This window comes from Trematomus bernacchii, unplaced genomic scaffold (genome assembly GCF_902827165.1).
Source record: "Trematomus bernacchii unplaced genomic scaffold, fTreBer1.1, whole genome shotgun sequence".
NCBI lineage: Eukaryota > Metazoa > Chordata > Actinopteri > Perciformes > Nototheniidae > Trematomus > Trematomus bernacchii.
In genome coordinates, this window is record NW_022988007.1 from 3037595 (window position 1) to 3052872 (window position 15278).

Here is a 15278-nt window from a genome sequence, read left to right on the forward strand (position 1 = left end):
GGATTGTGGAGCTTCTATTCAACCTGAGCCTGAAGCAAGGGAGGGTACCACAACTGTGGAAGACATCCTGTGTGGTACCTGTGCCAAAGACCCCTCGCCCCAAGGAATTCAACAGCTACCGGCCCGTGGCGCTGACATCACAGCTTATGAAGACCCTGGAGAGGCTGGTCCTTGGACACCTCCGGCCCATTGTGGCACCATCAATGGACCCGCTGCAGTTCGCCTACCAGCCTGCCATCGGGGTGGATGACGCCGTCATCTACCTGCTGCAGAGGTCCCTCTCCCACCTGGAGAAGGCTGAGGGCACTGTGAGGATCATGTTCTTTGATTTCTCCAGTGCCTTCAACACTATCCAGCCCCCGCTCCTGGGGGACAAGCTGCAGCTCTCGGGGGTGGATCACCACCTCACCTCCTGGATCCTGGACTACCTCACCAACCGTCCACAGTACGTGAGGACCAGGGAGTGTCAATCAGACACCATCATCAGCCGTACGGGGCCCCCCAGGGGACGGTGCTGGCACCGTTTCTCTTCACCCTCTACACTGCAGACTTCACCCACAACACTGCTACCTGTCACCTGCAGAAGTTCTCTGACGACTCCGCCATCGTTGGCCTCATCTCCAACGAGGATGACAGGGAGTACAGGGAGCTGACGCAATACTTCACCCTCTGGTGCCAGAGGAACCACCTCCAACTCAACGCAACGAAGACCAAGGAACTGGTGGTGGATTTCAGACGGCGCCAACACTCCCCCCCGACACCAGTGAACATCCAGGGAGCGGACATTGAGATTGTGAAATCTTACAAATACCTGGGTGTTCATCTGAACAATAAACTGGACTGGACTGATAATTCTGCTGCTCTGTACAAGAAGGGACAGAGCAGACTCTTTCTCCTAAGGAGACTGAGGTCTTTCGGGGTGCAGGGGGCACTCCTTCAGACATTTTATGACTCTGTTGTGGCATCAGCCATTTTCTATGGTGTGGCCTGCTGGGGCAGCAGCATCTCGGCTGCTGACAGGAAGAGACTGAACAGACTGGTAAGGAAGGCCAGCTCTGTCCTGGGGAGTCCTCTGGACACTGTGGAGGTGGTGGGAGACAGGAGAATGGCAGCCAAGCTGTCCTCCCTGCTGGACAATATGTCCCACCCCCTCCAGGACACCCTGTCCTCACTGTGCAGCTCCTTCAGTGACAGGCTGCTGCACCCCCGCTGTCTCACGGAGAGATACCGCAGGTCCTTCCTTCCTGCAGTGGTCAGACTATACAACCAGCACAGCCCCTAGTAGACCCCCCTCCCCCCTCCCCCACACACACAACACAGACTATATCACCCCTTGCTGCTAAATACCGATCAACTATGTGCAATATGTGCTATATGTGCAATATATATATGCCGTTAATAACTGTGTAATTTATAACTGGCTGCTAATCCTTAGAACTGTTACAAGGTGTGTTTTCTTTGCATTTTGTATCTTGTAAATTGTGTAACTTGCTGCAGTTAAATACCATCATACTATGTGCAATATGTGCTATATGTGCAATATATACATTATATACATATGCCATTAATAACTGTGTAATATATACCTGGCTGCTAAATCCTAAGAACTGTTACAGGATTTGTATTTTGGAAAGTATTTTTCTTTTACTTTTATTTTTTATATTATATTTGTATTATATCATAACTTAGTACTTTTTTCTTAACATAGGTAACATTAAGCTGTCTGTGGCTCTTTGCTGCTGTAACGATGCAAATGTCCCCTCTGTGGGACTAATAAAGGTATTCTGATTCTGAAAATCAGTGCCTTCCTCAGGCCATGGTAACCGAGGAGTGAAAATGAGCTATTACCTTGTTTTCTATATTCTATTTTGTTCATAAACCAGTGGTGCAATATGCTCAGGTTTAGGAACACGTCTTCAATTTGGAGCAATTTGGCCAAGTGATGGGTGTAATTTGTTTCCCCTGTCATGTTGCCATTTGCATTTATATTCATCATTACCAACCATGTTGTGTGGAGATTTCCCCAGATCGTAGGTGTCAGGACTCTCCAGTGACTTGATGCTGGCGGCCCATTATGAGTACTGCAGAACTATTCTCATGGTAGGTGACATTAACATAACACGCCTGCAGGAGAGGCAGACCTGCACCAGTCCTGTGTCTCCAGGCAGAGTCTGCTTCCACCTCGGACGTTCCCTCGTTACAGAACACACTAATGTGTACGCTACATGTGAAAAAATGGAATTCTGCATTCATGAGGCTTGGTAATCATCAAGTGCGGAGGGGTTCCCTATGTCCAGAGCCAGCCTTTCCATTTGAACACCTGCAGGACAACGTTTATTGGAAGCACGTCCCTCAATTGGGATATTATGTTCGAATGATGCAAGCACAGTGGATGAGAGTGAACTGTGAATTCATAAATTCAGGATTTCATAAGAAAAGGGACCTACATTCACTTGTGTTGGGAGTTGCAGGAGTCAATAAAGCGTGGGAACTAGAATAGTGTGTACACCCCAGGACTCATAGAGATGTAAGCCCCACAAGAAGGTTATAAGACCACAGTGTTATTTTGTCCATTTCTCATAGTTTTAGTGCTTTGGTTGAGTGTTGTGTATTCTCAACACTGACTGACTGACTGACTGACAGGCAGGCAGGCAGGCAGGCAGGCAGGCAGGCAGGCAGGCAGGCAGGCAGGCAGGCAGGCAGGCAGGCAGGCAGGCAGGCAGGCAGGCAGGCAGGCAGGCAGGCAGGCAGGCAGGCAGGCAGGCAGTAAAACAAACCGTATACATCAACACTAAAAGAAAGAGATATATAGTTAAATAATCACATATCACAATGGTGGTTTGGAACTACACAATGCACCCTTAATGCTCATCCTAGACATCAACTTGGTTTCTTGGGTTGAAACATCCTGTGTAAATGCAAATCCATCTTCCTCATGAAGTCATTAAAGTGACATGTACTCAGGTTTTAAAAAACACATGCAAATCTCTGAGGCCTGCTGTTGCTAAATTCTTTGCCCCTCATTGCTCATGATCTCAGCTCAGTGATATGCATTTATCTCTATTTATTGTAGAGATTTGAATCATTGCCACGGCACAGATCTGTGGGAGGGGAGAAGAACAAGCCTGCAGTTGAGAATGTGGCCGTCAAACCCTGGCTGTTTAGACCAGAGACAAATACCATATCTTTGGAATCTGTTGCAAAGTTTGCCATGCTGTAGTTTTGATGTTTGACTTTGTGTAACTTTTGCTGCAAGAGCACCAAGCCTGTATATGTAAATTCCCTTAGTGTAGAACACCTTTACAGAGATCAACATCTGTGTTTATTAAGAAACTCCTCAAGATTCATTTTTGCATTTCAAAGATATAAGAGGGCTTTTTTAAGTCCATTGCTTATTGTTTATCTTTACTGACAGCAGACTTTAGTGTTTTAGTTTAAGAGTTGGAGTTTAGTGGTGGGCTCACTAGGTTCATTTGTAAAATGGGATTGTGGATCGATAGTGGTGAATAAATATGGATGTGTCTTTGTTGCATTCGTAATAAAACATGAATAGATGTCATAGGATATTGCCAAATATGCTACAAAAAACAGAATCAATGAAGACCAGAAAGTGTGATCCATACTTTTAGATGAAAGCTCACTGACACTTTTATCCTTTACTGGCATCATATTGACTTGCTGACTTAAAGGGGACCTATCATGCAAAATGCACTTTTGTATGTCTTTTATACATGAATATGTGTCCCCGGTGTTCCAGGGAACTCACCAAGTGTCAGAAAACACAACCCTCTCTATTTTCCTCCATACCCAAATCTCTAAAAAAGGGGCTGCAACGGATCTGATACAGACTGATCCAGATTTGAACACTTCTATGTCGTCACAGAAGTGGCGCTACGGCTATTGGGCCAACTCTCCACCTATCAGGGGAATGTGGGGTTGGGCCACGGCCGGCCATTGCCGCTCAAAAGCGCTGGAGACGCTGTAGTACATATGCCAGGCCTGTAAGTGGCGCTGTAGTCACTGCCACAAAAGCAGCGAAGAAGACTGCTTTGATGATATGATCTTTCTATGAACACATAAGGCTTCTGACATACTCCATCTATCTTGTTTGTACACTCATATTTTATACTTTTTCTTGCATTTCTTTTTCACCTCTCCCTTGACAAGTTGCTAGAAACTCATCAAAACTCCAGACTGCTGTCAGGCCACATCCATCACAAATCCCTGTGGGTCTGGCTTAGTGCCTCTGCAAAGCTGCAAGGTAAGACTGTTGGATGTGGAGGAGGCGAGGTGGGTCAAAGGGTCACCAGATTTAACAAGAAGTATCTGAGAGCTGAGAGGTGGAGGAGGCAGGGGTGATGTTTTTCTTTTATTGGAGCCTGTGTGTGGTCGCTCAGTGGCAGGAGTCATGCAGCGTCTCTTATCACTGCACTCAGGACTGTGTTAAAAGCAGGTCAGATGGTGCATTACCACAGTAAGTCTATAACTGACGGTTTAGGATTTTCCAAACTGTGTGTGCTTGTGTCTTATTGTTTGTCTTTGGGATTATGCATTTAAAATATGACATGACGAAAACACATTGTTTAGAAATCCAGCTTTACTTGTTCAGAGTTATCAAACCAGTGAGTAAAATCCAAATTACAAACCCCATCAGCAAACACAATCTCTAAGTCTTAAATGTGATTCAATATTGACACATTAAATATCACCAACACTTTTAATTGGCGTCCACATGCGATCTTGAACAATGTGTAAGAACGCATACTCACAATGTGGGCGCTGCTGGGAATACTAATGCATGGTAACAGCTGCTCAAAGGTCTTCTCATAGTGCATTCCATCACATGGGTCAGTCTACCCAATAAGTCAACAACTGATGTTATTAACAGCGCATTGAGTGCAACTATAGGCAGTTTAAATGTGTGTGTGTGTGTTACACACGATGCAGTAACGGCAGGAATAATACTTTGTGATTACACTAAAGCCCTATTCTGTGCAGTGCATTGATCTACACTTCACATTGATTCTGAATCACTGGGCCCGTGTGGCAGGGTAGGAAGCACAATATTTGTATATACAATTTCCTCTAATCACTAGTTTTTGAGAGCAAAGCTACAGATCTGCCACTCACGCTGTAACCCCCCTCCCAAGATCCCCCGTCTCTTCTCCTGGGACTTGGCAATCCAATGTACGATCCCTTGGGTGTTGCAAACGAACCCTGCCGTTACCACAAATGCATAAAAAAAGCCTGCAGATAGAAGCAAACAGCTCTTTGAATCCAGCATCTCATCTGTGTTTCTCGACGCTGTGTTTTGCCCTCCTCTATTTTTGGGTCCTAATTAGGCTAAAGAGGTACCATGAGGTAACAGGAGTTTTTATATTCAGGCATACTTTTATTTCATTGCAGTTGTTCCAAATGTTAACTGGAAGGGAGAGGAGTGGAAGAAAAATCATGCATCAAAATTCTATTAGAAAATATTTGACGTTTCAGAATTCCCCAGAACTCAAGAGTCGCTACTTTAGTATGAGGTTTAAAAAAACTTTCAACATGAAAACGCAAAATGAATCACTTTCAAGTCATCCGTCACAAACTTTAGTTCAAAAAATGATAAGCAAAATCTGATATAGTTCAAATTGACAGCCCAATTCAAGGCGACATTAGTCAGAAATCCCAAGCATCAAGATGCATCCTGGGATTTATGCATTTATAGCGATGAGGCCATGTCAACTAATAACATACTTAATGTGTAATCACATACATATTTAATAAGGATTGCAGAACATTACATAGCTATACATTGACAGTGAGAGGGAACACGTTGGTGCTGCAGTTAGATGTTACTGAAACATGTCAAACCTCCCTCTGTCTCCTTTAGAGTTTGTGATGTGACACCCTTTAATCTCACATGCTACTTATGTCATTTACATTGCTTACGGTTTGCTTTTTAGATGCTGCTCAATGATTCTTTCCTAAAACGGAAATGAAATGTGAAAATATGGCCAATAGAGCCAGTTCAACATGCCAGACTGCAGTCCTGTACTCCATGTCTCACAAGCAGAGCTCCTTCGATGAGTAATAATAATAATAATAATAATAATAATAATAATACATTACATTTATAAAGTGCTTTTCCTGGTGCTCAAAGCGCTTACAAGCAAGTAAAACAAAATAACAACAAAAGTAGAAAGTGCTAAGCTAGGTGGAATAAGGGCAAGGGGTTAGTTGATTAGGAGTTGAAGGCAAGAGTGAAGAGGTGAGTTTTGAGGGATTGTTTGAATGATGTGAGAGTGTTGGCAGATCTGACAACCCTGTCTCCTAAAAATTACGTTCCCACAGAACTAAACTGCATTCTCAATTACGTTTAGCTAGAAACGTATTTTCTCCCACGTTACGTTTGTTATGAACGTATCTCAAATACGTTTATTTTCTACATATCTTTGCCATTTATTGTCTTGCTTATAATAATGATAATAGTCATTTATAAATATCATTTTAGAGCACACATTTGAAATCGACGATCGGGCTCGATATATAGTTAAATTAAAATCAGTAGGCGAGGCTGTAATTTCAACACAGTCTCAAAGGCAATGTGAGCATCCATTCCCATTGGATAACGGAGGATTTTACACCCGGAAGTAAGTATTCTCTTTACTGTCGATTGATTTGACAGTGATATCTGCACTACTCATCAACTCAAAAACACCAGATTATCCTTGTTAAATACACAACATTGATTGGTTTAAATTGTGTACAGTACTTTTGTATTTTTCCCCTTCGATTCGGAGAAACAAATATTTTTTCGGAGTTTAGGATGGCAGAAGACACTACACTACCCAGAATCCTCAGCTATCGTTTGGGACTACACCATGTGCTTTGCTTGACAAACCTCGTGATTAGTCTTCAAGCTCTGTGATTGGATGTTGGAGTGGCAGTGCGCGAAGTTTACACCGAGCGTCAAACAGCAGTTTGAAATGGAATGAAACCCATCGACGGCACACTATCCAAAACAGGAATCGAACGTGTCCTACCCCCAGGGTATTATTTTTTTTATTTAATGTTTAAATAATGGTTAATTAGTTTGTCTGTTTTGCACATCCTCATATTAATATCTTTGTACATCCGGCACTAAACTGTTTTATTGTAGAGATCACTTACAGTAACTTCTTGATATTTTCTATTCTATATTTCTATCATTGACCTTCTACTATCCCCCTATGAAAGTATGTACTCTTAATATTGTTTTCATCAAATAACATTATTATTCAACAAAAATAACATTATTCAACAAAAATAATTCAATAACGTGCTTTAACCACTAGGCGGTGCACACAAGGTACACACAGTATACTAATAATAACTTTGTATTATTAGTGTAGGACACTTATGTATGTATAACATCTGAAGATGTGTAGTTTTATGCATGTTTTTACATAATTTTACAGGATATTGCTATACTATTTCTCATGTTTTACTTCTAATATCTGATTTGTAAAACATAGAAAGGTATATCCGTCATTTAATGGTAAGCTATTGAAATTGTGATTCCATAGATGTGTCTCCCATCACCCAAATCCCCTGACTATTCTCTCAACTCAGTATTTACATTCTTATATTCAAAGAAAATCAGTAATATCTTTAAAAACGACAAGTCCTTTTCTATCAGCTGTGCACCGTTATGGTGTAAATATAACCTATCTACCAATTGGATCAAATATAAAAGTCAGCCGAATTACTATTGATACTGCAAGGAGACGTATTTTGTGAAAAGAAATGTAAGATATTGTGTAATTGTTGATATATTTATGATCCACGTCACGTTTTCAGTTTTGGCGGCACTTCTTCCTGTTTGTCCAGAAGTCTTCTCATCAGGGCTCTATAAATAAAGAACTACGGCAGATGTGTAATATTTAATGCAGCCGAACCGTGTATTACAATGCCGTTATGTGATGACTTCCAAAGAGAAAAGCAAGAACACTCGGAATAAAGTATTATTATTATTTTTAAATGTTTTCGGATTTCACATCGCATAAACACCATATCCCAACGTGCATTGCGGCTAAAACATCCAATCAGCGAGCTGAGGATCTTTCCTACATCTGTTTCCGGTATTGTTCCTGTAATGAGAGTTCACATTTATGCTACATTGAAGGGTGGAATTGACTACACATCTTCAGAAACATCATTTGCTTCAGATATAACTCATAGCAATATTGTAACCATTAAGAAAAGCCAACTGCATTAAAAACCCAGTTAACAAACACTAGGTAAAGTATTTTTCCTTCAGTAATGAAGATGTAATTCCAATGTAGACACACCTGGGGTCGCTGTTCAGTCTGTTACGCTGAGCCATGCATTGTCTGGAACGTAAAAGGGACGAAGAAGACAAAGTGAAGTGACGTACTTCCGGTTCAACATGAAAACATTCCCAGTGCAAAAACAAATCGCTAAATAAAAAGATAAAACACTGGCATGTAATTTACGTTAGAATAAATAGAATGGTTTTGAATAATAGATGAGAGTAAAATCTACGTCACTTTACAGCCCCACCCACTTTTGGGGAAACCAACGCTGTCATTTGAACGGCGATCAAGCCTGAAGCCACAGAGCTCTTCTGTCCTTTCTTCTTAGAGGAAGTACAGAAACACGTAACTCTGGATTTGTTTTAATGTTTGAGGTGCAATAAACGACACAGCAGCTTTTTGGCATGATACAACTATTATTTTCTGCCTCGCTCATGAGAGTAACAGCTGGCGAAATTACAGCCTCGCCTACTGATTTTAATTTAACCATAGGATATCGAGCCCGATTCTCGATTTCAAATGTGTGCTCTAAAATGATATTTATAAATGACTATTATCATTATTATAAGCAAGACAATAAATGGCAAAGATATGTAGAAAATAAACGTATTTAAGATACGTTCATAACAAACGTAACGTGGGAGAAAATATGTTTCTAGAAGATATGTAGAAAATAAACGTATTTGAGATACGTTCATAACAAACGTAACGTGGGAGAAAATAAGTTTCTAGCTAAACGTAATTGAGAATGCAGTTTAGTTCTGTGGGAACGTAATTTTTAGGAGACAGGGTTGGATCTGACGTGGATGGAGAGGGAGTTCCAGAGTGAGGGGGAGGCTGCTGCGAAGGCACCCCAGGTCCGGAGCTTTGTCCTGATGGGCTGCAGTAGGTTAGCTTCAGCAGACCTGAGGCGACGGGTGGGGGTGTGTCGTTGGATGAGGTCACAGAGGTAGGGGGGGGGGCAAGGTTGTTGAGGGCTTTGAAAGTGAAAAGTAATATTTTAAAGTCAATGCAGTGTTTGATGGGGAGCCAGTGGAGGTCATGGAGGATAGGGGTGATGTGGTCGGAGCGTCGGCAGGAGGTGATCAAGCGGGCAGCTGAGTTTTGGACATATTGAAGTTTTTTTAGTATGAATGCAGGTGATCCAAAAAGTATGCTGTTGCAGTAATCCAGTCGGGATGTTATAAAGGCATGGATCAGAGTTTCAGCAGCGGTCGATGAGAGGGAGGGTCTGATGCGGGCGATGTTCTTTAAATGGAAGAAAGCGTTTTTTGTGACCTGGTTGACGTGAGGGAGGAAAGTGAGGGTGGGGTCGAGGATGATGCCAAGGTTACGGAGGTTGACAAGGGAGCCATCGATGGTAAGAGAAAAAAATGTATGTGAGGAGAATGAAACCCAGTGAGAAGGTGTCTGGAACATTCAACACCACAGCTGTTGCATTACTCTCACAATCTTTAGGAGAGCCTCCAGTTCTATGCATTTATTTAAAAAATAAATATAAAATCCAAAATGATAATTTTGTTTAAAAACCACTGAAAGTCTTCTGATATACTAACGTGTTCTTTTCGATCTACATTTGAAAATGTCCCTTTAACCTTTTGTTTCAACCTTGTTCATGGCCTTGTTTACAACAAACATGTGGCATGCAGAGTTTGTGCATTAATTATATTTAATCATATCATTCAGTCTCAACACAAATAAAACATGTCCGTCTTTAGCAGGACGCCACACATATGAAGATAAGAGACACAAGTCACTTCTGCATGCAGCAGACGTTTATTGCACTCTTTGATGCCTTTTTCTTGATGTAAAGTATACTGTATGTTGCATTGTTTCAGGATCCAAAACGGCTGTGGCTACTTTGCATTTGATAAATAAAGCCTTTAAACAAACCTGTCACTTTGAGACTAGACTAAGCCACACTAATACGCAGTCCACACATTATGATGAACAACAATATGTCCATAGATGATTGTTAAATTAATACTTTTTTCGAAAGTGAGAGGTAAGGTCTTAATGTTCAAGGTGGACACAGCACATAATTAACAATTAATTAAGTGGTTTTGAAAATGACTTCCTTGTCTGTAAATGGATCCAATTAGAAAGTGCTGATTTATGTAATAAGAGAAAACAGAGCTTTTTCTCCACTTACTTTAAAACTTGATTTGTTGATTTACTTATTAACTGCAGCTTGCTGAATTATAATTATGAAGATGCATTGCGCCTTTTTCTCAAAGCATATGTTTCAGGTCACATGAGTGTTATATGTGACAGGAGAGTAAAGCAGAGTCTGACAGTGAAGAATACCTGACACTTCCTCTGACAGCTTCACACAACACGATGGAACTGAGGCACTAATTACTAGTATTTACTTTTGGGACAAATGTAAAATGTATGCGCATCTGCAGCAGTGACCTGTGCCGACATGCACAGAGTGACCTCAGCAGAGTCAGGGACACGAGACAGGGTTAAAAAGAACAACACATGCAGTGGTGGAGTGTTAGTAGGATGGTTGATTAATGGGTTAACTTAAATGAGGATATGAAAAGGGATATGTGTAGAATAATTTATCTAGAGATCAGAGTGCTGAAATACAAAATGCTTCCACAGGGGAAACATGTAATACTGACTTATGAAGGCAGAAGAGGTCAGTTGGTAATCATCACTCTAATAGGGTTAAATGTTATAACATGAATGTATTGCAAACCCTAACTTTACCCTTTCTAAAGTTTAAAGGATAACAGTCACCTCTTTTACAAAGTGTCCTCCAACCACCAACGTATGTGCTAAATTCTTTACAAAACACTGAGCTAGAAGTCTGGATGAACCTTGGTGCTAGATATCTGCATGCTTCTGTCAGGCTCAACGAAGTTTGCTCATAATTGCTGTCAAAGCATATCAAATTCAAGTTATGCTATGGAAGTTACATTAAAGTGTAGTGTAGAGTAAATAAGTTTCCTCCTGCAGAAAGTTAATTCTTGACTTTGAATTCCTTATTATTGCAACTGCAGAACACTTACTGTAAAAGCATTTTTTCTCTTTGACCTAACTGCATTGTTAGAAAAGTTTCACATTATTCTTCAGACATGTAGTTGAGTCCAGCATGCACAATGTTCCAATTTCCTCATATTGTCTAAAAATAAAGTAAAAAAACAATGACTGTGTTGGTTAAATTGAAAATCATCATTAACTGACAGCAGAACAGCGAAGACAAGCAGCAGCCGGCTTTCAACAGCTTTCTGAAGTTTAATATTATGTGTGAAATCTGTCCACTTATGTCACTGCATGAAAGCAACATGCTGTAGAAAGATAATTCCGTGTTTTGAGTGAGAGAGTAAATGAGTAAAGCCTTCACCATAACAACTCTTCATCTTCGGGTGATGACCCTTTAGGTTCAAGTCGCTTTTGACACTGCCATCCCCACAAACACTAGCTGTTCAAGTGCTTTTGGAGGGAACAATTACCTATGTTGAGGTTATATTAAAGAAAATACTAAGCTTTTATAACAAAAATAGCGACATTCTGGTACAAAGACTTACCAGCCTAACATTTAATACAGCAGTGATGAACTGCGAGTGGCTGACATTCAAACCCTTTTTAAATTATGTGAAAAACGTTTTTTTCCTGAAACAAACTGACATTCAATAAGAGATCTCCCCTGTAGCCTTCATTAGACTGCATGGCTCTGCTGTGCGTTCAAAGATCAGAACATTTATTCTAATGCCTACTTGCATATTCTGCAGGGCTTTGATCCAGTTGTAGAATGTTGATACATGTGGCCTGACCATAGACTGTATATATAAATGGACGTAGTGGCCGTGACGTCACCCATAGGATTCTGCAGAGTTGCCGAGAAGCCTAAAGTAGGCGGTGTCGGCCACTATCGTCTCGACAGTGACGTCAGAGTCTAACTCCCACCTGCTCCAGCCTGATCCAAATAAGGGCAAAGAGGCGGAGCCGAGGCGGGACCTGCTGCCACCGAGCTGGAAGTTCCAGAGCTAGCTGAGGCTACCAAGCTAAGCTAACATGCTCAGCAGTTCTGCTGCTCTGTGATGCTAGCCGGCTAACCTACGTCTGTTGCTCCCGGTCTGCACGTTTTACGTTGCTTAACCTGTTCCACTCTGAGCCTGTTTTTCAGGTCTCAGGCTCGAAAATGACATTCCCAGAACAAATGACCATATCTTCCCTTCTAAAAGGGTTAAATTAATAATCTTTGTTCTCAAAGTAATGATAAACCTGTGAGTTGGATGTAGAAGTGTCAGAATCAATATAAATGTTTTTTATTTTAAAGAAAATTCAGATTTTACATAGTAAAAAACTGTAAATTATAGTGTCCGTCCAAAAATAATTTTTTACAGATAGTGAAAACTACCCTTGGATGATGGGTTAGTAGACTAAAAGCTTTAGGAATCCAAAGTACAACATAATAAGTACCCTGTATCAAGATTGATGCAAAACAAGTGAAATTTGACCTTTTTAGAGAGATTTAGCCAAAAACTGGGCCATCTGGGGTCATTTGGGTGGATTTGACCTATCTCTGGCCCCCCTTGCTCGATTTGGTTGGTTGACATACCCTTGTGACCGTTAGAGCCAATAGAATCGAAGGAGGATACTTACATAGACACACATTGTAAAGAAAAAATGTGGGCGCTTCGCGTGTGGAAAACGAAACCAAACTGGAGGAATGTCTCCTTCTGGAGTTTGGAAACTAAAACGCAGTTGTATTGCTTATGGATTATCAGAAATAATTTCAAAGAAGGCACAGACACATAGGATGAACCTATGGATTAACTGCAGCATCGTTTTTTTATCGTTTTAATGCCATTGAAGACCACTTTTGACCAAGGTAAGCCATATTTACGTGTTTAGCTTCTTAGCTCCACATGTGATGATGTACACTTTCGTTGATAGCGTCGCGAATGTTTATCACTGAGTGTTGAGGTGGGCACCGGTAGATTCAGTGTCTCCAGGACACCAAAAACGAGTGGTTGGCTGTGCATCTAGGATAAGTAATAAGGGAGTTATGAGTGAGTTTAAGTGCCTTTGTAGGTCCCGTTTTTTCGATCGAGGCTAATTCAGAGGCTGAGTGCTAGCATTGTGGGGTTTTTTTTAATTTTTTTTTTAAAAAGATCAGTTAGCTGAGTTTCTTCCCGTTACATGGATATAACACATTCATAGTTTTATTCAATATTAAGATTCCTTAGACGTTGTTTCCTGCAAATGACGCGTTTATCCGCCCGGTACCGGGGGGAAGGTGTGAAACAGGTTAAGGTAAGTAAACATGAAACTATTCAGCAAAACTTTCAATAATAATCTAAGGTATCACAGATCTTATAATGAGTTTAATCTCATATACAGTACGCTGGTCTTCAACACTACTGTGACGCTAGCTGTCTGCATCGTCGAGCATAGCTCATTTAAATGAACAATAACAATGCATACAGTTTCCTAACTAGCAAACTAACTAATGTACGAGGATGACCTTATTTTATCAACCTCACACAGAAGCCTTTTGTTCTACAGTATAATCCTTCTTAATGTTTTACACTTCTCTATTATGTTTTAACTTGTATGCTACGGATAGCATCGTTAGCACAGATGGAGCTTCCTCTCCCTCGTTAGCTGAATAAAAAGACCAGTAAGAAATAAAGTGCTTGAATTTCACTTACCGAAGAAACTGCATTCAGGGACGGTCTGTTTTAACCGCAGAGCCATAAAATAAGTCTGATATTTAAATGAAGAATACTCCACCAGGCACAGACACAACAAACACGTCCGGGTTCAAGTTGTGTTCCCCGCATCAGCCTCGCAGCCTCGCCCCTGTAGCATCCTGGAGCTTACTGAGCTAACGGAGCTAGCAGAGAGACAGAAAGCTAGAAGCAGCACTCACTGTAGAGACCTGTCACTCAAGGTGACCACGCCCTAATTTATGCAAAAACTTTAAGACCTAATATAAATAAAAGGGTTGCGTTATAAAACAACCAATTCATAATCATGAAGGTGGAATGTAACTATATCCCGAAGAATTTCTATTGCATCCAGGGGTAGAAACATGTTTTTTTCTGCTGTAAAGTTGGGCATTTTAACATAGGGGTCTATGGAAATTCCTCCTTTCTGCAGTCATCGCCTATCGGCCAATAGATGAACTGCAGTTTGTGGCACTTCCTTATTGGCCTCCCGGCTCTGCCCCAGAGTTTGCCGCTTGGGCCTGACACTGAGGACACAGCTGGGGGAAGCTGCGTGTGGCAGGGATCGGCCTATATTTAGTGTTTGATGTCTGTTTTTAACTTTTGATTATTATCGTGATTTAAAATATGAACCAGTAAAAGATGGGAATCAACACGTGAATGATTGATTACATGGATGGCGTAATTCCTTATTAATCCCGTCTTCACAGCACGATGTTGAACACAGTTCTCCTTCCAGCAGGGCTGTGTGAGCGCTGGGAGGAACAGCCAGGATCTACTGAAGTACTTCATAGCAATTTTATTGGTGTGTGTGTGGATGATTTACAAGACTCTGAAGACACTTTTATCATCTTTATTTATGATAGTATGTTAAAGGCTAACTTTAGTTTAATCAGATTTTATTATAGAGAAAAATCCTGCAATTTTTTTTTTTTTTTGTGAATAAAGCTTTGTACAGCGAATCATCACGAGTGAATACGAGGGAATGTCCCATTTTAATATACTCACTTTTTTACAGCTTTCAAACAAATTCAAGGCAAACATCTATCAACAAATGGACATTTCATTTTAAATATGCCATCTTTAAAAGGTGACTTTATCCATCTTGAACACAAGCATGAACTGTACTTGAACTTAGGGAGGCGTGTGGCGCAGTGGATAGAACCTTTGTGTTGGGATCAGGGGGTCACAGGTTCAAACCCCACTGCAGCCAGCAAGTCGTTGTGTCCCTGGGCAAGACACTTCACCCCAAATTGCTCCTGTGGGGATTGCCCACAGTATTGAGTATGTA

The 15278-nt window shown here is 41.1% G+C and overlaps 1 protein-coding gene across 1 annotated transcript in view; it reads right to left on the minus strand.

Moving 5' to 3' along the window:
* The window catches only part of ntm (neurotrimin), a 501504-nt gene that overhangs the window by 406828 nt on the left and 79398 nt on the right, over positions 1–15278 (minus strand). The gene's annotated exons all lie outside the window — the stretch shown is intronic.